This window comes from Macaca mulatta, chromosome 1, assembly GCF_049350105.2.
Source record: "Macaca mulatta isolate MMU2019108-1 chromosome 1, T2T-MMU8v2.0, whole genome shotgun sequence".
Classification (NCBI taxonomy): domain Eukaryota; kingdom Metazoa; phylum Chordata; class Mammalia; order Primates; family Cercopithecidae; genus Macaca; species Macaca mulatta.
In genome coordinates, this window is record NC_133406.1 from 30,384,274 (window position 1) to 30,411,141 (window position 26,868).

Below are 26,868 nucleotides of genomic sequence, written 5' to 3' on the forward strand. Positions count from 1 at the left end.
TTAGAACTCCGAATTTTTTCAAATAGCCCAGCCTCTTGGACTGTGTTGTACTTCATTTTTTGAAATGAACATGATAATCTTGAGCTTCTCAGAATTTTAGCGAGAAAAACTAATTGTGAAGTCAATTAAAATAGGGTTACTGCAAGATGATAGAGTCCAATCAAAGTGACTCAGCTTCAAAACCTGGGATTTGTCACTGACTGTGAACATTTTGTCAAGTTATTTTACCTTTTCAGGCCTCAATTTCCCTATATATAAGATGAGAGTAATGACAGTCATCTCAATCACATATTGGTATTAAATGAAATAATTTATACAAATGCTTAGTATATTGCTTTCCAGGGTAGGCTAAATGTTGTAAAGTATTACTGTGTGTATTATTATAATATGTTATTAAGACTAATATTAAGAATAATAAATCATTCTGGGAGCAAATCATACAAGTACCCCAACTCTATCAATTAGGATGCTTTGGCTGCAAGTAGCAGAAAAATCAACTCAAAGTTTCTTTCTTACAAGAAGTCCAAAGGTGAAGGAGTTTCAGGGTTGGCTACACTAATGACTCAAAATTGTTATCAAGCACCCATGTTTAATCAGTCTTTCAGTTATGTTATCTTCAGAGTTTTCCTTGTTGTATAGGATAAATTCTTTTTAAGCCCAAGATGGCAGCTACAGTTCCAGGCATCACAATAGGTTGCAGTGTCCATGGGCTGAGAAGGAAATGTCTTTATCTTTGGTTCTTCCTTAAGAACAAAGATAACTCTTCCAAAAAGTCCGTAGGAGGCTTTTTGTCAATTTTCATAAGGCAAAACCATGTCATATGCCCATTCTTAATCCGTAATTGACAAGGGAATTTGGATGAACCCTGTTGGCTTAATGAAATTAATAAAGACTCACCTTTCTCCTTCAGGGATGGGTAGATGCTCAGCCTCCCTAAAGCAGCTAGTGTTCTGAACACGATTGGGTTTCTAAGAGCACAAAAGGGAAGAAGAGATTTGGGTAGACAAGGTATAGAATTTACTATATCTGGGCTAGAGATTAGAGGACTCAGAGATGAGCAAAATGCCTTATCTTCAAGGAAATTATAGTCTATTAATAATATTATTACTACAATTATCCATTCTGTTAGTCTATTTGTGTTGCTATGAAGGAATACCTGAGGCTGAGTAATTTATAAAGAAAAGAGGTTTATATGGCTCACAGTTCTGCAGGCTGTACAACAGCATGGCATCAGCATCTGCTTCTGGTGAGGCCTCAGGAAAGTTACAATCATGGCAGAAGATGAAGCGGGAGCGGGAGTATCACAGGGCAAGAGTGAGCAAGAGAGAGAGAAAAGTGCCAAAGTCTTCCCTTCCCAAAAGTTCTCCCAAAGTCTTAACTCATCCCATCATTAACTCAGTAGTCCAAAGTCTCATTTGAGACTCAAAGTAAGTTCCTCCACCTATAAGCCTCTAAAATTAAAACAAACAAACAAACAAACAAACAAACAAAAAACAAGTTATCTACTTCCAAGACACAACAGTTGTATGTGCATTGGTAAAATAATCCCATTTCAAAAGGGAGAAATTGGCCAAAAGAGAGGGGCAACAGGCCCCACACAAGTCCAAAACACAGCAGGTCAGACATTAAATCTTACAGCTCTAACATCATCTTTGCCTCCATGTCCCACATCCTGGGCACACTGGTGCAGGGAGTGGGACATGGCCTTGGGCAGCTCTGCCCTGTGAGTTTGCAAGGTTCAGCCTCTATGGCTGCTTTCAGGGGTTGGGATCCAATGCCCATGGCTTTTCCATGCTCAGGATGCAAGTTACAGGTGGCTCTACCATTCTGGGGTCTGGAAGGCAGTGGCCCCCTTCCCAGTGCTTCACGAGGCAGTGCCCCGATTGACACTCTGTGTGAGGCTGCAACCCCACATTTCCCCTAAGCACTGCCCTAGTAGATGCTCTCTGGGGGAACTCTGCCCTTGAGGTAGGCTTCTGCCTGGACACCAGGCTTTCCAATATATCCTCTGAAATCTAGGTGGAAACTAGCAAGCCTTCTTCACTCTTGTATTCCACCACTTGTAGGCTTAACATTTACTGGAAACCACCAAGGCTTATGACTTGAGCCTTCCAGAGGTGTAACCCGAGCTCTACCTGGGGCCGTTTGAGTCTTGGCTGTAGCATCAGCATCCAGGAGGTGGAGAATGGCCTTCCAAGGTGGCACAGGGCAGCAGTGCCCTGGATCTGGCCACTGAAACCATTCTGTCTTCTGGGCTTGTGATGAGAGGGGCTACATTGACATTTTTTTCCCATTGTCTTGGCTATTAGCACTTGACTCCCTTTTAATCATGCAAATCTCTCTAACAAGTGGTTGCTTTGCAGACCTCTTGAATTTCCTTGAAGACATTATTTCCTTCTTTACTTCATGGCCAGGCCACACATTTTCCAATTTTTTATGCTCTGCTTCCCTTTGAAATATAGGTTCCAACATTAAGTCATTCTTTTGCTCTTATCTGATTGTAGGCTGTTAGAAGTAGCCACACCACTTCTAGAACACTTTGCTGCTTAGAAATTTATTACACCAAATCCTAGGTCATCACTCTTAAGTTCAACCTTTCACAAAACTGTAGGGCATGGACAAAATGCAGTCAAGTTCTTTGCTGGGGTGTAACATGGGTGACCTTTGCTCCAGTCCCTGATAACCTCATTATTTCTATCTGAGACCTTGTCAGTCTGGCCTTCATTGTCCATATTTGTATCAGCCTTTTGTTACAACCACCTAACAAGTCTCTAAGAAGTTTCAAACTTTCCCTCATCTTCCTTTCTTCTTCTGAGTTCTTCAAATTCTTCCAATCTCTGCCTGTTACCCAGTTCTAAAGCTTCTTCTACATTTTCAAGTCTCTTCATGCAATGCCCTACTCTTAAGTACCGATTTTTTGTGCTAGTCCATTTGCATTTCTATAAAGGAATACCTGAAACTGGGTAATTTATAAATAATATAGGTTGATTTTGGCTGATGGTTCTGCAGGCTGTACAGGAAGCATGGCACCAGTGTCTGCTCCTAGTGATGGCCTCAGAAAGCTTACAATCATGGCAGAAGGCACAAAGGGAGCCAGTATGTCACATAGCAAGAGAAAGAGAAAGAGAGAGAGAGAGATAGGTGCCAGCCTCTTTCAAACAACCAGCTCCCACATGAACTCATTACTGCAAGAAGGGCATCAAGCCATTCATGAAACCCCCCATGACCCAAACCCCTCCCACCAGGCTCTACCTCCAAGATTAGGAATTACATTTAAACATGGGATTTGGAGATAACAAACATCCACACTATATCATCCATGATAGCTAGTGCATTGCCCTATCAATGACTTAAAAGCCTTCGGTTTAAAAGAAAATGAGACATTAGCCAAGCTTGTTGAGTTTCATACAAACTCATCTCATTTCCCTAATTTGACCAAGACCATTCTGTTTAGCCAGTACTTCTGATCTAACCAATCAAACTAGCTAAAAACAATAAAGAGAAATTTGTAAACTGTCCCCTAAGGCTGGGAAGTTGTTACCAATACCTAGAAAAGTTATGTTTATCTTATCTTTAAAGAATATAATTCATGTTGATTTGAAGCATCATTTATTGATATTCTCAACTGTTTTGAAGATGCACTCAAGTTCTATCTATGACTCAGACTTTCCAAGTTTCTATCCACTCTGTGACACACACTATCAGGTGGGCACCTGAAAGTTTTGCAGAAAATAATAATGTAGATTTGGTTTTGTTTTGAAGAAACACCTCAGAAAATCTATTCTTGACTAGAGTTGAGGGTAAAACGTACAATTTAAAGTGGTTTCAATCTTAGGATTTCATACTTGGTAGTAGGGTAGAGGGAGAAGTACCAAAGTCTCTATTTATTAAGTATATATTATTTGTTCATATGTCCTATGCTTATTCATTTAACAAATACACACCTAATAATCTAACATGCTGTATGTTTTAGTAGACAATTATAAACCCCACAAAGGAAAAGCTCTTAAAGGACCTTAATACAAACATATCATTATAATACAAAAAAAAAGAAAATGATAAAGCAATTGCTACTCTAGGACTTCTGCAGAAGGAAAACAAAACGACAAAAAAAAAATCAAGGTACACAACAAAAGAAGATAATGACAGGTACACACATAACATTACATTAGCACACACACATAGACACACATTCATCAAATATGTATTGCGTCCTTGCTACACATAGGAAACTATGCTGATAAAATACAAAAGGAGGCCGGGCATGGTGGCTTACGCCTGTAATCCAGCACTTTGGGAGGCTGAGGTGGGTGAATCACAAGGTCAGGAGATCAAGACCATCCTGGCTAACACGGAGAAACCCCATCTCTACTAAAAAAATACAAAAAAAATTAGCCGGGCATGGCGGTGGGTGTCTGTAGTCCCAGCTACTCAGGAGGCTGAGGCAGCAGAATGGCATGAACCCGGGAGGCAGAGCTTGCAGCAAGCTGAGATCTTGCCACTGCACTCCAGCCTGGACAACAGAGCAACACTCCATCTCAAAAAAAAAAAAAAAAAAAAAAAAAAGAAAAGAAAAGAAAAGAAAAGAGAAAAAAGACACAAAAGTAAAGAGACATGTTCCTATGCTCAGAAAACTTATAAGATGCTAAGAGAGATAATAGGCACTCTCAAAGTATTACAAACTGAAAAGAATGAGAGCCAACAATTTCTAATAATGATAGCAAACACATATATAGTGGTTATTGTGTCAGAAACTGCTCTAAGCACTTTACAAATATTAATTCATATAAACTTCCCAAGCGTCCACTAAAGTAAATAATATTATTACACCATATTACAGAGGAGGAAACTGAGACATAGAAAACCTTGCCCAAGGTTGCGTAGCTAGAAAGTGGTAGAGTTGGGATTCTAAGCCAGGAAATGTGACTCCAGAGTCTATGCTACATATGGTGCTGCATGGTTATGTGTAAGATAACTTCACCGGTTTTATATAGGAGCGAATAAAACTTAGAATTTGGCATTATAAAAAATATAAAAAATATAAAAAATATTATGAGACTTCAGATAAATGAGATATTATTTCTTGCTTTAGTGATAAAATAATGCCTTTCTGGACAAGGTAGTATTTGGAAATTATGGAGGATTTAGGCACGAAGTAATCAGGCAGGGACGGCCTTTAGGAGAGAGTAGGAGAGTTGGAAAAGCATCGGGTATATTAAGGAAATGAAGTTTTTCCCAGTTTAGATGGACTATAGTTGTGTGTAGGAGACTAACTCAAGATAAGCCTGGAAAGTAGAATCCCAAACTGTTAGAACTGGCAGATGCCCTAAACATCACATAGTGGATTCCTAGGTATTTTATTCTCTTTGAAGCAATTGTGAATGGAAGTTCATTCATGATTTGGCTCTCTGTTTGTCTGTTACTGGTGTATACGAATGCTTGTGATTTTTGCACATTAATTTTGTATCTTGAGACTTTGCTGAAGTTGCTTATCAGCTTAAGGAGATTTTTGGGCTGAGACGATGGGGTTTTCTAAATATACAATCATGTCATCTGCAAACAGGGACAATTTGACCTCTTCTTTTCCTAACTGAATACCCTTTATTTCTTTCTCTTGCCTGATTGCCCTAGCCAGAACTTCCAACACTATGTTGAATAGGAGTGGTGAGAGAGGGCATCCCTGTCTTGTGCCAGTTTTTAAAGGGAATGCTTCCAGTTTTTGTACATTCAGTATGATATTGGCTATGGGTTTGTCATAAATAGCTCTTATGATTTTGAGATACGTTCCATCAATACCGAATTTATTGAGAGTTTTTAGCATGAAGGGCTGTTGAATTTTGTCAAAGGCCTTTTCTGCATCTATTGAGATAATCATGTGGTTTTGTCTTTGGTTCTGTTTATATGCTGGATTATGTTTATTGATTTGCGTATGTTGAACCAGCCTTGTATCCCAGGGATGAAGCCCACTTGATCATGGTGGATAAGCTTTTTGACGTGCTGCTGAATCCGGTTTGCCAGTATTTTATTGAGGATTTTTGCATCGATGTTCATCAGGGATATTGATCTAAAATTCTCTTTTTTTGTTGTGTCTCTCCCAGGCTTTGGTATCAGTGTGTCTGGAATTGGTGGGTTCTTGGTCTCACTGACTTCAAGAATGAAACTGCGGACCCTCACGGTGAGTGTTACAGTTCTTAAAGTTGGTGTGTCCGGAGTTTGTTCCTTCAGACGTTCAGATGTTGAGTGTTACAGCTCTTAAAGGCAGCGTGTCTGGAGTTGTTCATTCTTCCCAGTGGGTTTGTTGTCTCGTTGGCTTCAGTAGTGAAGCTGCAGACCTTCGCGGCAGCATGGACCCAAAGAGTGAGCAGCAGCAAGATTTATTACAAAGAGCAAAAGAACAAGGGGACCCAAAGGGTTTGGCACTGCTGGCTCCGGCAGCCTGCTTTTATTCTCTTATCTGGCCCCACCCACATCCTGCTGATTGGTCCATTTTAAAGAGAGTTGATTGGTCCACTTTACAGAGCGCTGATTGGTCTGTTTTGACAGAGTGCTGATTGGTGCATTTACAATCCTTGAGCTAGACACAGTCACCAAGTGCTAGTTAGATAGATACAGAGTTAGCTAGATAGGGAGTACCAACTGGTGCATTTACAAACCTTGAGCTAGACACAGAGTCACAGAGTGCTAGTCCTCCAAGTCTCCACTAGGTTAGCTAGATACAGAGTACCAATTGGTGTATTTACAAACCCTGAGCTAGACACAGAGTGCTGATTGGTGCACATACGATCCTCCAGCTGGATATAAAAGTTCTCCAAGTCCACATCCAGTTCAGGAGCCCAACTGGCTTCACCCAGTTGATCCTGCACTGGGGCTGCAGGCGGAGCTGCCTGCCAGTCCCGAGCTGTGCCTGCACTCCTCAGCCCTTGGGCTGTGGAGGAGACCGGCTGCCACTGAGCAGGGGGCGGCACCCATCCGGGAGGCTCAGGCCGTGTGGGAGCCCACTGCAGGGGGAATAGCTCAGACATGGCAGGCTGAAGGTCCCAAGCCCTGCCCTGTGGGGAAGCAACTAAGGCCCGGAGAGAATTTTGAGTGCAGCGCTGGCGGGCTGGCACTGCTGGGGGACCCGACACAACCTCCACAGCTGCTGGCCCCCGTGCTAAGCCCCTCACTTCCCTGGGCCCTTGGTGCCAGCAGGAGGCAGCTCCGTGTGCAGGGCCCGCCGAGCCCATGCCCACTTGAACTCACACCTGCCTGTAAGCACAGCCTGGGTTCCCACCTGCACCTCTCCCTCCACACCTCCCCACAAGCAGAGGGAGGAGGCTCCAGCCTCAGCTAGCTCGAAGAGGGGCTCCCACAGTGGCTTGGTGGGCTGAAGGGTTCCTCAAGTGCCACCAGAGTGGAAGAGCGGAAGCCAAGGCCAGAGGCCAAGGAGGCGCTGAGACTGAGGGCTGCTAGCACATTGTCACCTCTCATCAGGATGATGTTGGCCTCATAAAATGAGTTATGGAGGATTCCCTCTTTTTCTATTGATTGGAATAGTTTCAGAAGGAATGGTACCAGCTCCTCCTTGTACCTTTGGTAGAATTCAGCTGTGAATCTGTCTAGTCCTGGACTTTTTTCGGTTGGTAGGCTATTAATTATTGCCTCAATTTCAGAGCTTGCTAATTGGTCTATTCAGGGATTCACTTTCTTCCTGGTTTAGTCTTGGGAGAGTGTATGTGTCCAAGAATTTATTCAATTCTTCTAGGTTTTCTAGTTTATTTGCATAGGGGTGTTTATAGTATTATCTGATGGTAGTTTCTATTTCTGTGCGGTCAGGGGTGATATCCCCTTTATCATTTTTTATTGCATCTGTTTGATTCTTCTCTCTTTTCTTCTGTATTACTCTTGCTAGTGGTCTATCAATTTCGTTGATCTTTTCAAAACACCAGATCCTGGATTCGTTGATTTTTTGAAGGGTTTTTTGTGTCTCCGTCTCAAGGGTTTTTTGTGTCTCCGTCTCCTTCAGTTCTGCTCTGATCTTAGTTACTTCTTACCTTCTGCTAGCTTTTGAATGTGTTTGCTCTTGCTTCTCTAGTTCTTTTAATTGTGATGTTAGAGAGTCAATTTTAGATCTTTCCTGCTTTATCTTGGGGGCATTTAGTGCTATAAATTTCCCTCTACATACTGCTTTCAATGTGTCCCAGAGTTTCTGGTATGTTGTATCTGTGTTCTCATTGGTTTCAAAGAACATCTTTATGTCTGCCTTCATTTCGTTATGTACCCAGTAGTCATTCAGGAGCAGGTTGTTCAGTTTCCATGTAGTTGAGCGGTTTTGAGTGAGTTTCTTAATACTGAGTTCTAGTTTGATTGCAATGTGGTCTGAGAGACAGTTTGTTATAATTTCTGTTCTTTTACATTTGCTGAGGAGTGCTTTACTTCCAACTATGCGGTCAATTTTGGAGTAAGTGTGATGTGGTGCTGAGAAGAATGTATATTCTGTTAATTTGGTGTGGAGAGTTCAGTAGATGTCTATAATATCTGCTTGGTGCAGAGTTGAGTTCAATTCCTGGATGTCCTTGTTAAGTTTCTGTCTCGTTGATCTGTCTAATGTTGATGGTGGGATATTAAAGTCTCCCATTATTACTGTGTGGGAGTCTAAGTCTCTTTGTAAGTCTCTAAGGACTTGCCTTATGAATCTGGGTGCTCCTGTATTGGGTGCATATATATTTAGGATAGTTATTCTTCTTGTTGAATTGATCCTTTTACCATTATGTAATGGTCTTCTTTGTCTCTTTTGATCTTTGTTGGTTTAAAGTCTGTTTTATCAGAGACTAGTATTGCAACCCCTGCCTTTTTTTTGTTTTCCATTTGCTTGGTAGATCTTCCTCCGTCCCTTTATTTTGAGCCTATGTGTGTCTCTGCACATGAGATGGATCTCCTGAATACAGCAAACTGATGGGTCTTGACTCTTTATCCAATTTGCCAGTCTGTGTCTTTTAATTGGACCATTTAGCCCATTTACATTTAAGGTTAATATTGTTATGTGTGAACTTGATCCTGTCATTATGATATTACCTGGTTATTTTGCTCGCTAGTTGATGCAGTTTCTTCCTAGCATCAGTGGTCTTTGCATTTTGGCATGTTTTTGCAATGGCTGGTACTAGTTGTTCCTTTCCATGTTTAGTGCTTCCTTCAGGATCTCTTGTAGGGCAGGCCTGGTGGTGAGGAAATCTCTCAGCATTTGCTTGTCTGTAAAGGATTTTATTTCTCCTTCACTTATGAAACTTAGTTTGACTGGATATGATATTTTGGGTTGAAAATTCTTTTCTTTAAGAATGTTGAATATTGGCACCCACTCTCTTCTGGCTTGTAGAGTTTCTGCCGAGAGATCTGCTGTTAGTCTGATGGGCTTCCCTTTGTGGGTAACCCGGCCTTTCTCTCTGGCTGCCCTTAACATTTTTTCCTTCATTTCAACTTTGGTGAATCTGACAATTATGTGTCTTGGAGTTGCTCTTCTTGAGGAGTATCTTTGTGGCATTCTCTGTATTTCCTGAATTTGAATGTTGGCCTGCCTTGCTAGGTTGGGGAAGTTCTCCTGGATAATATCCTGTAGAGTGTTTTCCAACTTGGTTCCATTCTCCTCGTCACTTTCAGGTACACCAATCAGACATCAATTTGGTCTTTTCACATAATCCCATATTTCTTGGAGGCTTTGTTCATTTCTTTTTACTCTTTTTTCTCTAAACTTCTCTTCTCTCTTCATTTAATTCATTTGATCTTCAATCACTGATACTCTTTCTTCCAGTTGATCGAGTTGGTTACTGAAGCTTGTGCATTTGTCAGGTAGTTCTTGTGTCATGGTTTTCATCTCTATCAGGTTGTTTATGGACTTCTCTGCATTGGTTATTCTAGTTATCCATTCATCAAATCTTTTTTCAAGGTTTTTAGTTTCTTTGTGCTAGGTTTGTAGTTCCTCCTTTAGCTCTGACAAGTTTGATCGACTGAAGCCTTCTTCTCTCAACTCGTCAAAGTCATTCTCTGTCCAGCTTTGTTCCATTGCTGGTGAGGAGCTGCGTTCCTTTGGAGGGGGAGAAGCGCTCTGATTTTTTGAATTTAGAGCTTTTCTGCACTGCTTTTTCCCCATCTTTGTGGTTTTATCTACCTTTGGTTTTTGATGATGGTGATGTACTGATGGGGTTTTGGTGTGGATGTCCTTTCTGTTTGTTAGTTTTCCTTCTAACAGTCAGGACCCTCAGCTGCAGGTCTGTTGGAGTTTGCTTGAGGTCCACTCCAGTTAGGCTACTCCCAGTTAGGCTCTCCCAGTTAGGCTACTCGGTGGTCAGGGACCCACTTGAGCAGGCAGTCTGTCTGTTCTCAGATCTTAACCTCCATGCTGTGCTGATGCTGGGAGAACTGCTACTCTCTTCAAAGCTGTCAGACAGGGACATTTAAATCTGCAGAGATTTCTGCTACCTTTTGTTTGGCTTTGACCTGTCCCCAGAGATGGAGTCTACAGAGGCAGGCAGGCCTCCTTGAGCTGCGGTGGGCTCCACCCAGTTCGAGCTTCCCTGCAGCTTTGTTTACCTACTCAAGCCTCAGCAATGGTGGGCGCCCCTCCCCCAGCCTCACTGCTGCCTTTTCAGTTATATCTCAGACTGCTGTACTAGCAATGAGGGAGGCTCTGTGGGCGTGGGACCCTCCGAGCCATGCACGGGATATAATCTCCTGTAGTGCCGTTTGCTAATATCCTTGGTAAAGCGCAGTATTAGAGTGACCCGATTTTCCAAGTGTGGTGTGTCAAGGTTTCTCTTGGCTAGGAAAAGGAATTCCCTTCCCTGTTGCGCTTCCCGGGTGAGGTGATGCCTGGCCCTACTTAGGCTCTTGATGGTTGGGCTGCACTCACTGCCCTGCACCGACTGGCCGACACGTCCCAGTGAGATGAACCTGGGACCTCAGTTGGAAATGCAGAAATCACCCGTCTTCTGTGTCACTCACGCAGGGAGCTGGAGGCTGGAGCTGTTCCTATTCTGCCATCTTGGCACCCCCTCAGCTTTCTATTCTTTCCCTTTCTCCTCTTTCTCTTCTTCTTCTTCTATCAAATGGAAAGGTGAGGAAAGGCAGATTTTGGCCCATTGCACTCTCACCTGCAGTGTGCTCCTCCTGTCCAGGATACCCATTTCTTGGCCTGAAGGTTTCTAAGACTTTGGGTCTTAGAAGGTTTGTGTCAGGACAGAAGTACCAGAATGTCTACTCAACCCCCAGAAAAGCCATCAAAAAATGATGGAAGAAATTTGGTGTAATCATTCCTCCCTGGACACACAATAAGGTTCCTCTGAGGCAGCTCCCAGACTGGTTCCTGGGGCTTCCCATAGGATTACTCTTTGGTCAGCTCCATTGTAGTAACCCCTGGCTGCTCTCCCTCCCCTTTCCTGTCTCACTTCTCACTCCCCTGATGGCTTTTCAAATAAACTACCAGTGTGTGAATCTTTGTCTCAGTGTCTTCTTTTGGAGGATCCTACACTAAGAGGGAATGGGTTCATAAATGATGGAACCAGGTTCTAGAAAATCAGGGAGGAATGAAAATAGAAGCATAGACTGAGGGACTACTCCAGGGGAAGAGGAAGGATGTTTCACAGAGTTGGAAAGAGCAGTCTATTGATGGCCAAGCTGGCTGCCTTGCCTATGTCATCCTGCCCTCTCTGAGTTTTTCTTTTTTTTATTCCTGGCCTAACCAACATAATCTCAGAATTCTCATTAGCAGGTTTACTGGAAAATCCTGTATGGCAAGACTGTTGGGCTGTCCTTTCCTTTCCAAGGCTGATGATATCTCTGGCTTTCTTGATAGCTGACTGAGGAGGAGAAAGCCACCAGTGCTAACATGCACTGTGATTCTGGGAACAAGGGTATTCCCAAAGCACAGAGACACCAATAACTGTCATTTTCAGAATTACTGTGATGGTGTTGGTGGTGAAGGTAACACAGAATAGTTGCCTGCATATTTAAAGGACAGTGAGTTCTCTGAAACCATGGAGATAGGCCTGGGCCAGGAATAGTCTTTTTTCCTGAAACGACATGAGCTTTGCCAACAAAAGCACAGAACTCTGGTAGCTTAGCCTTATTCTTGCACCAAAACCAAATTACCTTTATGTTTAAAAAGTCAGTAACTGGAAAGTTGTTGTTTTCTGCCAATTTGTGATTTTAACCAATTTGTTTTGGTTTGTAAAGAAAGGGGTGGAAGGATACATAGTAAGGCTGGTCTTTGGCTTTTTGCCTGCTGGTGTTTGGCTCCTTGCCTGTTGATGTTTTATGTATCCTTCCTCTAATTAGATGTTCTTTATGCTACAAGGAAGAATCCCAGAGAGGAGGCTGTGCATGAGGTGGGGTGGGGGGTGCGTCGGGGGAAGGTGTCCTTAGTAGACTCCTGTGAAAATATCTTTTAAAAGTCTAGAGAACAAGGAGAGCAAAGCTGACTAACATTCTAAAGGACCTCCTGTCATTCTAGGTAAACAGAAACATCCAGATTTCAATAAAGATTAAGATGAGACTTTCTGATGAGATTTGATATCGTCAAGATCACCTTCATGGCCAGATAACAATAAAACTCTTTTCTTGCAGTAAACTAGGCTACACCAATAATGTGAGAAATAGTTTCCAAAAACAAATAAAAATACTAAAATATAAATTAATATTTACAAAGAACTGCAACCAAATGACCATTAAACAAATACTTTCTGAAGAAAAGGTGTAAATGAATCAAAACATAAAAATTATAAAACAGTCTCATGATATACATAAATTACCTTTATGTTTAAAAAATCAGTAACTGGAAAGTTGTTATTTTCTGCCAATTTGTGATTTTAACCAATTTGTTTTGGTTTGTAAATGAAGGGGTAGAAGGATACATAGCAAACTGATAATATTGTCCACTTCAGGGAAAGGATCAGCAAGGGAGACAATATTTTATTCACTTGCATTGGTTTTCAGTCAATTTTTTATTTTAACCAATTTGAGCAACTCAGTTGGATGGAGAAATTTTAGCTGTAAAATCAATAGAAGAAAGTTGCTCATTTTCCCAAATGTTGATACAAGATCAAAAGACTTTCACGTGCATTATTTCCAAAATGACTCAGTGAAATATAGAAGTAAAGACCTTAGAGCTGATGACTGACTGGTAGAAGGGGGTTTTCATTCTCTTATTTGGTGTAGCATGCCTTTGGATGTCCCTGTGTTTTAGGGCAGTATAAACAGTATTGATATATGATGACCTGGCTGTTGAACAAAAAGGGCCTGAGATATGGGCAATTGTGTGGTGAAGAGGTATTCGCCAAAGACAAGCTTTTCAAGGTGATTTCCTGCCAAGAATCCTATCATGCCTGAATGAACAATGCAAGTGGTGACTGTCTTACAAGCTTCAGCACAAAATATTTTGGTACCACAGTCTGTGGGTTGTTCACCTGAAGGACAGTAGCAAGGTAAGTCATAATAAAGCACTCTAGTGAAAAAGGAAGTGTCCACACAAGCCAAAGAGCAGATATGGGGTGTGTCAACAACACTGTCATATGATGTGTGTTCCAAATTTCCTTGATGGAAACACAGATGCAAAGATATTAACCGAGAGAGAGAGAGAAAGAGAGAGAAAAAGAAAGAAAGAGCGTGAGAGAGCGCGCGAAAGCCAGCTGAAACATTTTTATAGATCATTATGATATTAGTTCCCCAGACTCAATACCACCAAAACTAGAAAAGGAAACCTGATCAAATTCTTTGCAAATTCTGAGTCATGAGAAACTTGTGAATAGTACTGTACATTTCAGATTACTAAACTAGAGCTCATCGGAGGATTTATATGACTGGTTACTGGTGAAAAGATCAGAGAATGTCCTTTCATCCATCAGTACTAACTGAAAAAGTAGTCGATTTTTTATAAGCAAAGGCAACAGGCTGAGCCATGTGTATTTCCTGAGGTGTTGCTTTGACATTTGAAAGTGAAACTCCACACTAGAAGCTTAGATGCGTCCGGTGAAAAACAATCTGTGAGCTGTGAAACTGCATAACAATTCTGTGGATCATTCAGTAAAGTCATTTCTTCCTCTGGTTTCCTTTAGCAATAGTGCTATGATATTGACAAACTTGCTCTATTTGCGTGTTTTCTTTCTATTTTCTATTCTTTTGAGTGTTAATGAATTAAGGTGTCTATGAAATTGAACTTTTGGTGATAGAAATATAATTATTATAACTTTTATATTTACTAAAACTCTCTGCTTACTAAAATTTATGAAGGTAATGTATGCTTGGTGCAAGTCAAACAAATACAAGTGAAGAAAATATTGTCTCCCTTGCTGATCCTTTCCCTGAAGTGGACAATATTATCAGTTTGCTATGTATCCTTCCACACCTTTCTTTATGTCTATAAAATGTATGTGGATTAATCTGCAAAAATGGCAAAGCATTCTTCTCATCCCTGTAGCATCTCCTTTTTGTAGTGCAGCTTGACTGCTCCTTCCACCAAGGAGTGGAGTCTATTTCTTCACCCTTTGAACCTGGGCTTGGCAGGGATGAATTCCTTTATATCATTGGGACATGACAAACAAAAATGGTGACAAATGTGGCATTGGGACAACAAATATGATGAAAACCGCTTGCCTTGGTGCTTGTCATAATCACCATGGGAATTCTATTGCATTCATAGTTATGCGTACAGCCCTCTAAATAATGAAATACAGTAATGTGTTTAAAAGGATTTCTGAAGTCATTGGTTTGAAGGAATAGATCTTGTGTGAAGTGTTGTGGGATCTTAGGATATATATGCAATAAAATCTCTGAAATCTTTAGCTATTTGCCTGTAAATATATGCTGTATTTTTAAGAGGACAAGAATCGTTATACGAGTCATGTAAGAATATATTATCCTTTTCCTTTAAAGGCTTTTGAATATAGCAGAAAAGATGAAGGTATTACAACACTTGATTTTCATCTTTTTATACTCTAGTCTCCATTTCAGCCAGTGCTGCATTCCCACAAATTTCCAAGGTTCCCATGCTTGCTTGGTCTTCTCATCTTGTAAGGACTATATTACGAGAGTGATCTGATAAATTAATTTACACTAACATGACAGGATTTTATTGGTTATTCTTTTGATGTTTATAATTGTCTTTTAAAAGAAACCTGGAGAGAGACTAACTAGGGCTTAGTTGAAAGGCATGAAATGATAATCATAGAATTTTAGGCCATAAATATCTGAATGTTGAAAGCTTACACACAATTTCTTCCACCTGTCAGCCTACCCTTAATACCTTCTTAGATAAAACAGTATTATTCCTTACTCCAGGATTAAATTATACGTGATTTGAGATAGAATTTTTTTATTTTATTAACAGAGGTGATAAAAGAGTAGAAGAAATTGTAGTAATACATTTATAATCAGAACTAGGATATTGATCACTAATGTAGTCAAAATAATTTTTTCATAACTGTCAGGAGAGGGAAAAACTAACACATGCCTCAACACAAATACTATATACAAATAGTTTAGTATATTGAACTACTAGAACCAATCAGATCATATTTCAAGATGTATGCAAAATTACAATAGCATTAGCTTATTAGTAACAACATTCACAAGACAGTTACTTCATTGCAACTCACCTTAAGCATGGTCAGCTATTATGCATGTATAAATGCTTAGGGACCAGTAGTGTTACAGTTACAATTAAGATGATTGATTAATTGATTGATTGATACATAGAGAGATAAATAGGACATAGACTCCAGTGAGCTTTATGTATATTCCACTTAAGCCACATAGTCCAATGACCATGTAGTCATTTGGACCTTGATATCATCCACCTGAAATCTCTCCTGAAGTCCTTTTTAAATTTTTGTGGGTACATAGTAAGTATATATATTTATGCGGTATATGAGATATTTTGATACAAGTGTAGAATGCATATTAATCACATTAGGGTAAATGGGGTATCCATCAGCTGAAACATTTCTCCTTTCTTTGTGTTACAAACAATCCAATTATATTCTCTTAGTTATTTTAAAATGTACAATGGATTATTGTTGAATGTAGTCATCCTGCTGTGCTGTTAAATATTAGATCTTATTTATTCTATCTAACTATATTTTTGTACCCATTAACCATCCCCACTTCCCCCACCCATGAAATCTTAAATTCAAACATTCTGCTCTCTGATCATAGACTGCAATCCTTCAATCCTGTAACTCTGTCACTTCTACTATTCTCATATCTTATCAAAACTGCTAGTCTTTTTTTTTCTTTCTTTCTTTCAGTAGAGATAGGGTTTCAGCATGTTGTCCAGGATGGTGTCGATCTCCTGACCTCATGATCCGACCACCTCGGCCTCCCAAAGTGCTGGGATTACAGGTGTGAGCCACCATGCCTGACTAAGACTGCTAGTCTTTTGATCTCTCCTGGTCACCAAGTATTCAGCCTCTTCCTGTCCTTCCTGTCTTTCTCTATTCAGCCTAAACTACATGATTCATAACTTTCTCTATTCAGCCTAACTACATGATTCATTACTTAGCTATTGACCTTCCACCATGCCAGCCTGAAAAGATTCAAACTAGTTAAAATATGTATTGTTTCGGTCCAACTATTTTCTCTCTATACTTTAGGGCCATTATAGGGTCTTCAACCTTAACTTGGCCCTCCTTGCTGCTCATCAGTCAAATATTTCATCAGTTCTAGCTCCTGTTTCTAACAGTGGCAATTTCAGAGCTCATGCACTCTCCACAAGCCTCTTATCTGAAAGAACTCTCCCACAATCTCAACAAAGAAAGTTTCTCACCTTTTACTTTACCAAAAAAGTAGTCTTCAGGTAGGAACTTATCATCATGAAACCCCACCTGCAGTCTTACTGTATATATTTTTGCTTTCGTCCTTTGGAATCCAATGAAAGACATATTCCTCTTTGTGTTTTCACCTGTGTTCTCCATTCTGTTCTATTCCTGCCTTTTCAGGAAACTGATATCATCAAAAATTACACCTCCTTAGCCTTATCTTGGTTCCTATTATGGTTCTTGAAGTACCTCCAAGGAGCTCAGGTCTTCTAAAACATCTTTTAAAAATTACGGAATTTTGTAAATGAATGTCTGGATTTATTCTTGTAAAGTTAGGTTGGGTCCAGAAGAGGCCTAAGTCATACATACAAACCCCTTATATCTCATTAGCTTTATTTATTTTATAGTCATAGGCTATATCCTTAAACTCAGGTTTTTATGAATAAAATTGGAACGAAAGTGATAGAACTAGAGGATGCAGCCACCTCAACATAAACCAGTAGTAATCCAATTATGAAAAACCTCATGTTCTTTGTAGGTGGACAGAATATTTCAACTTTTGTAAAATACTTTTGGAGTGCCTAAAATGCTTTTGGCTTTAAAGATATCATGATAAAGAGCGAAGATAATGTGTTTTATCTTCTATTCCTCTGGTTACATTATGTAAGAAGGCTGTTTTTATAATATGTTTTAATATTATGTCCAAGCACCAAAGTTTCAGTAAGTCTATATTTTTGTCTCTTTGATAACACCCACACTTAAATGTCTACATTTTCCACATTTTCTGTGGATTCTTTATTTACTTCTTTTATCAGTGACACCACTTCCTTTGAAACCCCCTCAAGTAGAAGAACTCATTCCATCACAGCTCCTTCTTTTGAGTCTGGGACATTGGGCCTGCACTCTTTGCCTACCCACACATTCTTTCTGACTATGCGTTTAGCTTGACAGCCTTTATCTTACTGACAGGCATGCCTTCTAACCTACCAGCCTTTTCTCATCAGCTTCACACAGCAGTGGTTTCGTACCCGATGAGATGTAATATATGATTATTAGCAATAGAATGTTCTCTATTTTCTCACCCTCTTTTTTGTCATTTTCTCAATCAAAGTTTACTCCCCAGAATAGATGTAGAATCTAATTACTGGTCTACAATGAGTCCTCAACATCCCATCTTATTCTTTATCCTGATGGTTTATCCAGTGCCATCACAGTTACTTTATCTTTCTTCTACAATTATCCCTTCCTGTCCACTTCAGCAACACCCTTATTTTTATAAATGTCCTGGACTTGGTCAGTACCTGGAAGAGTGTGCACTTTGAAGTCTTTAACTCTGAAATGTTTCTTTTGGCCATAACTTTTTATTCTTCTATATCTCTCTCTCCCTGACATGCATTAAACCCTGTGACTGAAATAATTTTGAATACTAGCTTCCTTAATCTAGTTTATTAGGTTTATTTGCCCAGGTCCATTACTGACTCCACTTGCCTTAACTTTCAAATACACTATCTCCATATCCTGCAATTTTTCTCATCTCCTTATTACTCTGCCAAATGAAAACATCCAGTTTATAACTTAATATTCTGATTATTCTACTTTTGATTTAGGTTTCCTATAACCTTCTGGAAAAAAGTTCATGATGCTGATGATAAATTTAATTACAAATGTATAACCTCTAATTTCAGTCAACCTTTCTCAACCATTCCTTTATACTTTCCATCAGTGTCTGTTTTTATTCCCCATCAAACTTTGGTTTTTGTTGTTGTTGTTTGTTTTTTGTCTTGTTTTGTTTTTGAGATGGAGTTTTGTTCTTGTTGCCCAGGCCAGAGTGCAATGAATGGCGCAATCTCAGCTTACCGCAACCTTCATCTCCTGGGTTCAAGCGATTCTCCTGCCTCAGCCTCCCAGGTAACTGGGATTATAGGCATGTGTCACCACATGGCTAATTTTGTATTTTTTTTCTTTTTTAATTATACTTTAAGTTCTCGGGTACATGTGCACAAAGTGCAGGTTTGTTACATATGTATACATGTGCCTTATTGGAGTGCTGCACCCATTAACTCATCATTTACATTAGGTGTATCTCCTAATGCTATCCCTTCCCCCACTCACCACCCCACAACTGGCCCCGGTGTGTGATGTTCCCCTTTCTGTGTCCAAGTGTTCTCATTGTTCAGTTCCCACCTATGACTGAGAACATGTGGTGTTTGGTTTTCTGTTCTTGCGATAGTTTGCTGAGAATGATGGCTTCCAGCTGCATCTATGTCTCTACAAAGGACATGAACTCATCCTTTTTCATGGCTGCATAGTATTCCACGGTGTATATGTGCCACATTTTCTTAAACCAGTCTGTCATTGATGGACATTCGGGTTGGTTCCAAGTCTTTGCTATTGTGAATAGTGCCACAGTAAACATAGGTGTGCATGTGTCTTCATAGCAGTATGATTTATAATCCTTTGGGTGTATACCCAGTAATGAGATGGCTGGGCCAAATGGTATTTCTAGTTCTAGATCCTTGAGGAATCATCACACGTCTTCCACAATGGTTGAACTAGTTTACAGTCCCACCAACAGTGTAAAAGTGTTGTTATTTCTCCACATCCTCTCCAGCACCTGTTGTTTCCTGACTTTTTAATGATCGCCATTCTAACTGATGTGAGATGGTATCTCATTGTGGTTTTGATTTGCATTTCTCTGATGGCTAGTGATGATGAGCATTTTTTCATGTGTCCGTTGGCTGCATAAATGTCTTCTTTTGAGAAGGGTCTGTTCATATCCTTTGCCCACTTTTTGATGGGGTTGTTTTTTTTCTTGTAAATTTGTTTGAGTTCCTTATAGTTTCTGGATATTAGCCCTTTGTCAGATGAGTAGATTGCAAAAATTTTCTCCCATTCTGTAGGTTGCCTGTTCACTCTGATGGTAGTTTCTTTTGCTGTGCAGAAGCTCTTTAGTTTAAATAGATCCCATTTGTCAATTTTGGCTTTCGTTGCCGTTGCTTTTGGTGTTTTAGACATGAAGTCCTTGCCTATGCCTATGTCCTGAATGGTATTGCCTAGGTTTTCTTCTAGGGTTTTTATGGTTTTAGGTCTAACATTTAAGTCTCTAATCCATCTTGAATTAATTTTTGTAAGAGGTATAAGGAAGGGATCCAGTTTCAGCTTTCTACTTATGACTAGCCAGTTTTCCCAGCACCATTTATTAAATAGGGAATCCTTTCCCCATGTCTTGTTTTTGTCCGGTTTGTCAAAGATCAGATGGTTGTAGATGTGTGATATTATTTCTGAGGGCTCTGTTCTGTTCCACTGGTCTATATCTCTGTTTTGGTACCAGTACCATGCTGTTTTGGTTACTGTAGCCTTGTAGTATAGTTTGAAGTCAGGTAGCATGATGCCTCCAGCTTTGTTCTTTTGGCTTAGGATTGTCTTGGCAATGTTGGCTCTTTTTTGGTTCCATATGAACTTTAAAGCAGTTTTTTCCAATTCTGTGAAGAAAGTCATTGGTAGCTTGATGGGGATGGCATTGAATCTACAAATGACCTTGGGCAGTATGGCCATTTTCATGATACTGATTCTTCCTATCCATGAGCATGGAATGTTCTTCCATTTGTTTGTGTCCTCTTTTATTTCATTGAGCAGTGGTTTGTAGTTCTCTTTGAAGAGGTGCTTCACATCCCTTGTAAGTTGGATTCCTAGGTATTTTATTCTCTTTGAAGCAATTGTGAATGGGAGTTCATTCATGATTTGGCTCTCTGTTTGTCTGTTATTGGTGTATAAGAATTCTTGTGACTTTTGCACATTGATTTTGTATCCTGAGACTTTGCTGAAGTTGCTTATCAACTTGAGGAGATTTTGGGCTGAGATGATGGGGTTTTCCAAATATACAATCATGTCATCTGCAAACAGGGACAATTTGACTTCCTCTTTTCCTAATTGAATACCCTTTATTTCTTTCTCATGCCTGAATCCCCTGGCCAGAACTTTCAACATTATCTTGACTAGGAGTGGTGAGAGAAGGCATACCTATCTTGTTCCAGTTTTCAAGGGGAATGCTTCCAGTTTTTGCCCATTAAGTCTGATATTGGCTGTGGGTTTGTCATAAATAGCTCTTATTATTTTGAGATACGTTCCATCAATACCGAATTTACTGAGAGTTTTTAGCATGAAGGGCTGTTGAATTTTGTCAAAGGCCTTTTCTGCATCTATTGAGATAATCATGTGGTTTTGTCTTTGGTTCTGTTTATATGCTGGATTATGTTTATTGATTTGCATATGTTGAACCAGCCTTGTATCCCAGGGATGAAGCCCACTTGATCATGGTGGATAAGATTTTTGATGTGCTGCTGGATTCAGTTTGCCAGTATTTTATTATTTTTGTATTTTTATTTTTTATTTTTATTTTTCATTTTTTAATAGAGACGGGGTTTCTCCATGTTGGTCAGGCTGGTCTAGAACTCCTGACCTCAAGTGATCTACCCACCTCGACCTTCAGCAGATGACCCAGTTCTTATTTTATAGAGAAAAGAAATACTATCACGTAAAACTGCTCTCATATCATACCTATACTGTATCTTCACCCATTTTTTTTTCTCTTCCCAAAGTGAAAAAAATATTTTTTTCTTAATTGCTAGGTTAATGCTTCTGCTTATGTTTTTGGACTCATCTCCTCTTGAATCCTCAGGCACTGTGCCTTATTAATCAGTTTCATTCTTTGTTTCTCCATTTTTTTTTTTCTTTTTTTGTCTTTTTCTGCCTGGGTTTCAAACACTCAGCCACAGGCATGTTTATTATTTCCCCTTTCTGAAAAACTCTGCACTGCCCAACTTCCTTCTCTTTACCACCCCGTTTAATGAACTAATGTCTTACCACCTCCACTCCTCTACCTTTTACACATTATTGTCCACTAAATTTGACTTCTGCCTTTTGTGTTCTGGCCTCCACAAAGGTTAACAGTGAAAAAAATCCTATCTCCCAAATCTCATGACTTCTTTGCTGTTCTTATTTTTCTTATTATTTCTTTGAAACTTGCATGGTGTTTAACAATATTGACCGCTTCTTCTTTCTTGAAACTTGCTCCCCCTTCTACTTCAAGACAGAATCTGTTCTCTCTTCTTCTCTTCCTGTCTCCTTTACTCATTCTCTCAATTACTTCTACTTTTCTCTTAACTGTTATTTATCAACACTCCAACTTCTGTTCTCTTCTTGCTCCTCACTCTTTTACTGAGTGTTTGTGCCAATTATCTCTTCATTTCTCACCTCTATGCCCTAAAATCTGCCTTTTACCTTTATCCTAGAGTTCTAACCACTCCTAGACCTCTCTCCCTGTTGTCCTGCTCCTGCAGATATATATACCCCAGTTCTAATGTAGAACTTATTTATTCTTCTCTGCTTCTCCCTATAACTCAACTCCCCAGTGAAACCCAAACAGTCCTGGTCCTCTTATTGAATTCTCTTTCTCTATTACTATTCCCCCATTTCCTCCATCATCCAAGTTGGAAATTTTGGAATCACCTTGATGACTTCTCCTCCTTCAGTTGGGCAGGTCTGCTCAATTCTATCACCAAAACGTTTTTTCATTTGACATGGCTCTCTACTTCCCCTCTGATCCTCCTCATCAAGGCATCCCCCAGCTCTTTGACAGGCTTGTAGGTGGCATCTGTGAGTCCTGGCTGTCTTCACTCTAGATCTCCCTCACTCCTACCCTCAAGTTATACTTCTCCCCAGCATGACCCAAACAATGCTCAGTTACTGTGTGCTGGAGAAAAATTTTAACTGAATAGGAAGACTTATTTTCTTCCATTAATAAATAAGTTACTGATGTGCAGGTGGCACATGGTTTTATTGAAATTATTAACTTTTCAAATATTTTTAGACTTCTGGAATTAATGGAGCATTCATTACTTTGATGTCTACAAGTGTAAAATAAAGATACTTTAATATGAGTAAATTAAATTTTAATTTAAATTCTAAAATCATCTTCAATTCTGATTGATCATGATCATTTATCAGTCCTTTCTTCCATCAGAATTTTTCTAGCCACTTTTAAAAAAGGAAGGAAAAGCAAGAGAAACGTACCAACCACAAACTAGGTCAAGGATGAAGAGCTAACTCTTCTGAATTATCTGTCTTGAAAAGCTTTAAGATATCACAACATTCTTATTTGTTCTTCCCTTCTTGTTGTAGAGACTTGGAATTGTGTCCTTGGTTATAGAAACCTTAGGGAGTAAAGTGTAAATTAATTTAGAAATGAATTCTAGTCAATTTTGCTACCAATTAAATTCTAATTGAGACAAAGTATTGAGCAATTGGCTAAATAAGTAAGTCGAAGGACTTGGTGTTTTAAGTGGTTGCTAATTACATAAGAATCATTCACTATTAGTGTCAGTGATTAAGAGTTAACAGTGACGCTTCTAAGTTTTGACTTTGATAGGTAGTCTGAATAATAAATCAAAGCACTAGAGTTATTGTAGTGGTGGCAAATTTTTCTAAAAGCATATTTTAGATGTCGAAAAAACCCATGACTGTTTAACAATAAATTAATTAATTGTGGAATCAATAAAATTCAATGGTTTTGACTTTGAATTTTCTACAGAATCAGGTAACAGTCAGCATTCTATACTGTTGCATCACCTTAGATCACAATAAAATTGAGGCAAAGAACATAGTGAAAGGCGAGTTTTATTTTGAATGAGAATGAGGATATTTAACATCTAGACTTGGAACTGACTATACCAACTTGATTATGTTCATTAATGCAGGTTTGTTGATGTACGGATGTATTATAAGATAAGTATATCTCAAATTAGTGAATGCGAAGGTGATATAAAATGATTTTTAAAATACAAATCAGTGTTTCCACAATGCTCTGAATTTTTGAAATGGTCCTGTAGGATTTTAACGTAGATGGTTAGCATCTTTACTAAATTATATGTTTGGTAGTCTTCAACTTAGAAGGAAAGTAATTGTGGACAGTTTACAAATTACTAGCAGTATGCTGAGCTCAAAAATTATGTTATTCAGTTTCTCTTCTATTAAAAGTAAATGTCATGATGCAGTATTGACCTTATAGAAGACTTGAAAATACTGTCTCTGTGGTAAACTTAAACAAACTTCTGTTGTTTCAGATAAGTTTCAGAATGTATGTTAGCTAGTTTTAAGGTCCCATGACTAACACTGTTATGAATACATGTCTACCAGTGACATTGTTAGTCATTGAGTCTTTGGATGTGTAATGAAGAAATACATACAGCAGCTGAAAAATTTTTATGAAACCAATTGTGGTAATACCAGTATGCTGCACAAAGCTTTTTCATGGTTTAACATTTTGTATGATTCTCCTAATTATTCATCAGACTTGGCTACTGCAAATACCAAGTCATTTTCTGACTGTGTAGCTTGGTTTTTGTTAGATAACAGAGCAGAATAACATAGATTATATTTCATTACAAGCAAGATGGCAGTCAGCCACTCTAGAAAATGACTACGTTATACAAGATTTTTTCATTGATTCATGCTAGACAAAACTGTCTGAAGATCCTTCCTACTTAAGTCTTCTGAGGTCATGTAACAATGTCTGAGCTTTGGAAGTTAACACAAGTTCACCGGCTCTCAACCTAAATAAATCCAACCCAGACTCAAAAATGTTGGTTGGTGGAGCAATATTTGAAATGGAATTGAAACTTGATTTGCAGTTTTGTAATATGTAATATGTTGTGCGAATATATGTAATACATATGTTTATAATATATCCTTCCTTAAGGGCCACTACGTTCTCGCCCAACTGTGACATTCAGCTGACACTAGTAAGTAGTTTCAGCAAGAGAATGTACTATAACTAATGTATGAAGAGAATGTACAAAAGTCTTAAAGACTAACTAGAATAATGATATCAGCCCATGAAAGTATTAGTATTTCTAATTCAACTTCTGAAGATCTCATCACACATTCCTAGGAAGTGAGAGTTAAGGGTAGGTCAAAGTATACAACCCCCTTATTAGAGAGGAATTCTTCTTCCCATAGCCATTGATAAACACATTGTTTCCCTACATGGAGTTCTTCAATGTCACTTTTGTTGTTTTCATACAAACCCTGGAGGATTATTATCTTTCTTTCCCAATCCTTTAAGTTTGAATACCTTAATCTTCAATCAGGGAAAATGTATTTATTAAAACTGAAATAGGGAGCAAGAAATCTAGTCACAACAAGTCTGTCTTTAGTAGAGAAAAAGCTGCAGGGAAATTCACCATTGATTTTAGGCTAGTCGAGTCATAACTCTAGTAACCCATGGGAATTCCATTACTGCTCTTTAGAAGTTTTTACCCAGCCTAAACACGTGTCTGCATTCAGAGATGGTAGTCTTGGTTTTCTTCTTCTTAAATGTCACTCCAATTTTTCTTTCTAAATGAGCCACTGGTTATATCCTTTGTGTTATCTTAAAGCATATTTATTCCTTTTCTTTCTGAAATGTTAGCCAGATGACAAGTGAGACAATGAAGTGTCATTCAAACTTCCTGACCTGGAGTAGGTTTCTCCTTTTTCAGATCCTCAATGTGACCCACATTAAAAGTGAAGTTTATCCTGTCCTTAGAGTTTCAGAGCTTAAAGGCCAGCCTACGAATTCAGGACAGTCCTGAGCCATTTTCCTCAAGAAAGCAAGTGCGGGTAGGGCAAATTTCTGTTCCCTCAAATGGAATTATTAATGGCAGTGTTTTTAGATGATGTAAAAATAGTTCAAGTTGAAATTAAATGATATGTGTGCATAGTTATTTATCTGAATGGCCAATCTGCATATGCCTAATACCTGAATTACCCAAGATGTAAAATGAATTATTTACTGTGTGTTTCAGTGAAGTTTTGAACCAAAGAATTTGAAATTCTTAAAGAGCGCCAAAATATATTCTTTTGGAGAGATTTTCCTGATGGTTGGAAAAAATTAGTTATATGTCTTAGAAAATGTTTTCTTCCTGCCTTGAGGGCCTTGTTTATGTTGTTCCCTTGTAAAATGCTATCTTTCACCTCCATTGCCCAGTTAACCCTTCTGACACTTTAGGTTCAGTTTATACCCTCCTTCCTCAGGGATATCAGCCAGTGATTCCTCAGCCTGCATCTGGTTTCTTGCTATATGCTGTTTTAGATCCTTGCAAACATATTCAAGGCACTTACCACAAACACTACTTGCCTATTTTTTTTTTTACATGCGATTCATTTTTAATGTGTCTCCTCCAATAAACTGTGATCTCTAATTTGTTAACTGCACACAGTTCCAAGTGCCTAGCAGAGAGCTTTGTGTATATAGCAGATATTCATTGCCTATTTATGATTAAAATAAATGAACAAGTGTAGGGATAGGATACATTCACCCAGAAAATAATCTACACTTTCCTAATTGTAACTATGATTTTCTAATAGCTACTTTTCTCCAGATCTCTCTATATTCCAATAAAGATTTGTTTTAATCTGTGAAAACCACATTTCAAGTGTTTCTGGTGACCTATTCACTGCCAGATTCAGGCTAGTTTGTACACCATTTTATCCTTTTTAAATCCAGTATAGCTTTGCATCAGTGAACTACCATGATACTTTGTAGCACTGACCTCTGTTGCTTGACTGTCTGCACTTGACTCTCCATTGCTGGTGACCCCTACATTTACACATGCGAGAAGTTATCTTAGGTTGTATTTTTCAGATCTCAGTAAGGGATTAGGAAAAGTAGGATAGAGGAGGGGAGAGGGTCAAGCAAGGATATAATTTCAGGCAAAGCCCTCTAGAGAAGAGCTCCAATCTGATCCCAAAGACAACTGGGCTGTTTGTTATGTAAGGCAGCTGGATTTTCATACTTCTTCACTGGTTAGACATTGACTAATGGTGGGGGGATGTGGTATGGTAATTTTTCCAGTACTTTTATGGCTTTCTACTCTTGTAGGAAAAACAGCCCTACTAGTCAGAGGAGTATCTGAGGGGAGTGTCAGATGTTGGCAATAGAAGCAAAAGTACATAGAAGCTGAGGAAGATGAATTGAAACATGAGGAAAGACTGGAGATCTGGGGAGAGAATGCCAACGGTGTCTGCTAGAGGCTCCATGTGAAACAAC

At 39.1% G+C, this 26,868-nt stretch overlaps 1 long non-coding RNA gene across 2 annotated transcripts in view; it reads left to right on the forward strand.

Moving 5' to 3' along the window:
• LOC106994772 (uncharacterized) overlaps positions 1-26,868 on the forward strand; it is a 170,256-nt gene that overhangs the window by 102,415 nt on the left and 40,973 nt on the right. For both annotated transcript variants that reach the window (XR_013416421.1, XR_013416427.1), the window contains exon 2: positions 6,099-6,175. This is a non-coding gene — a long non-coding RNA (uncharacterized LOC106994772). The remainder of the gene's footprint in view (positions 1-6,098; positions 6,176-26,868) is intronic.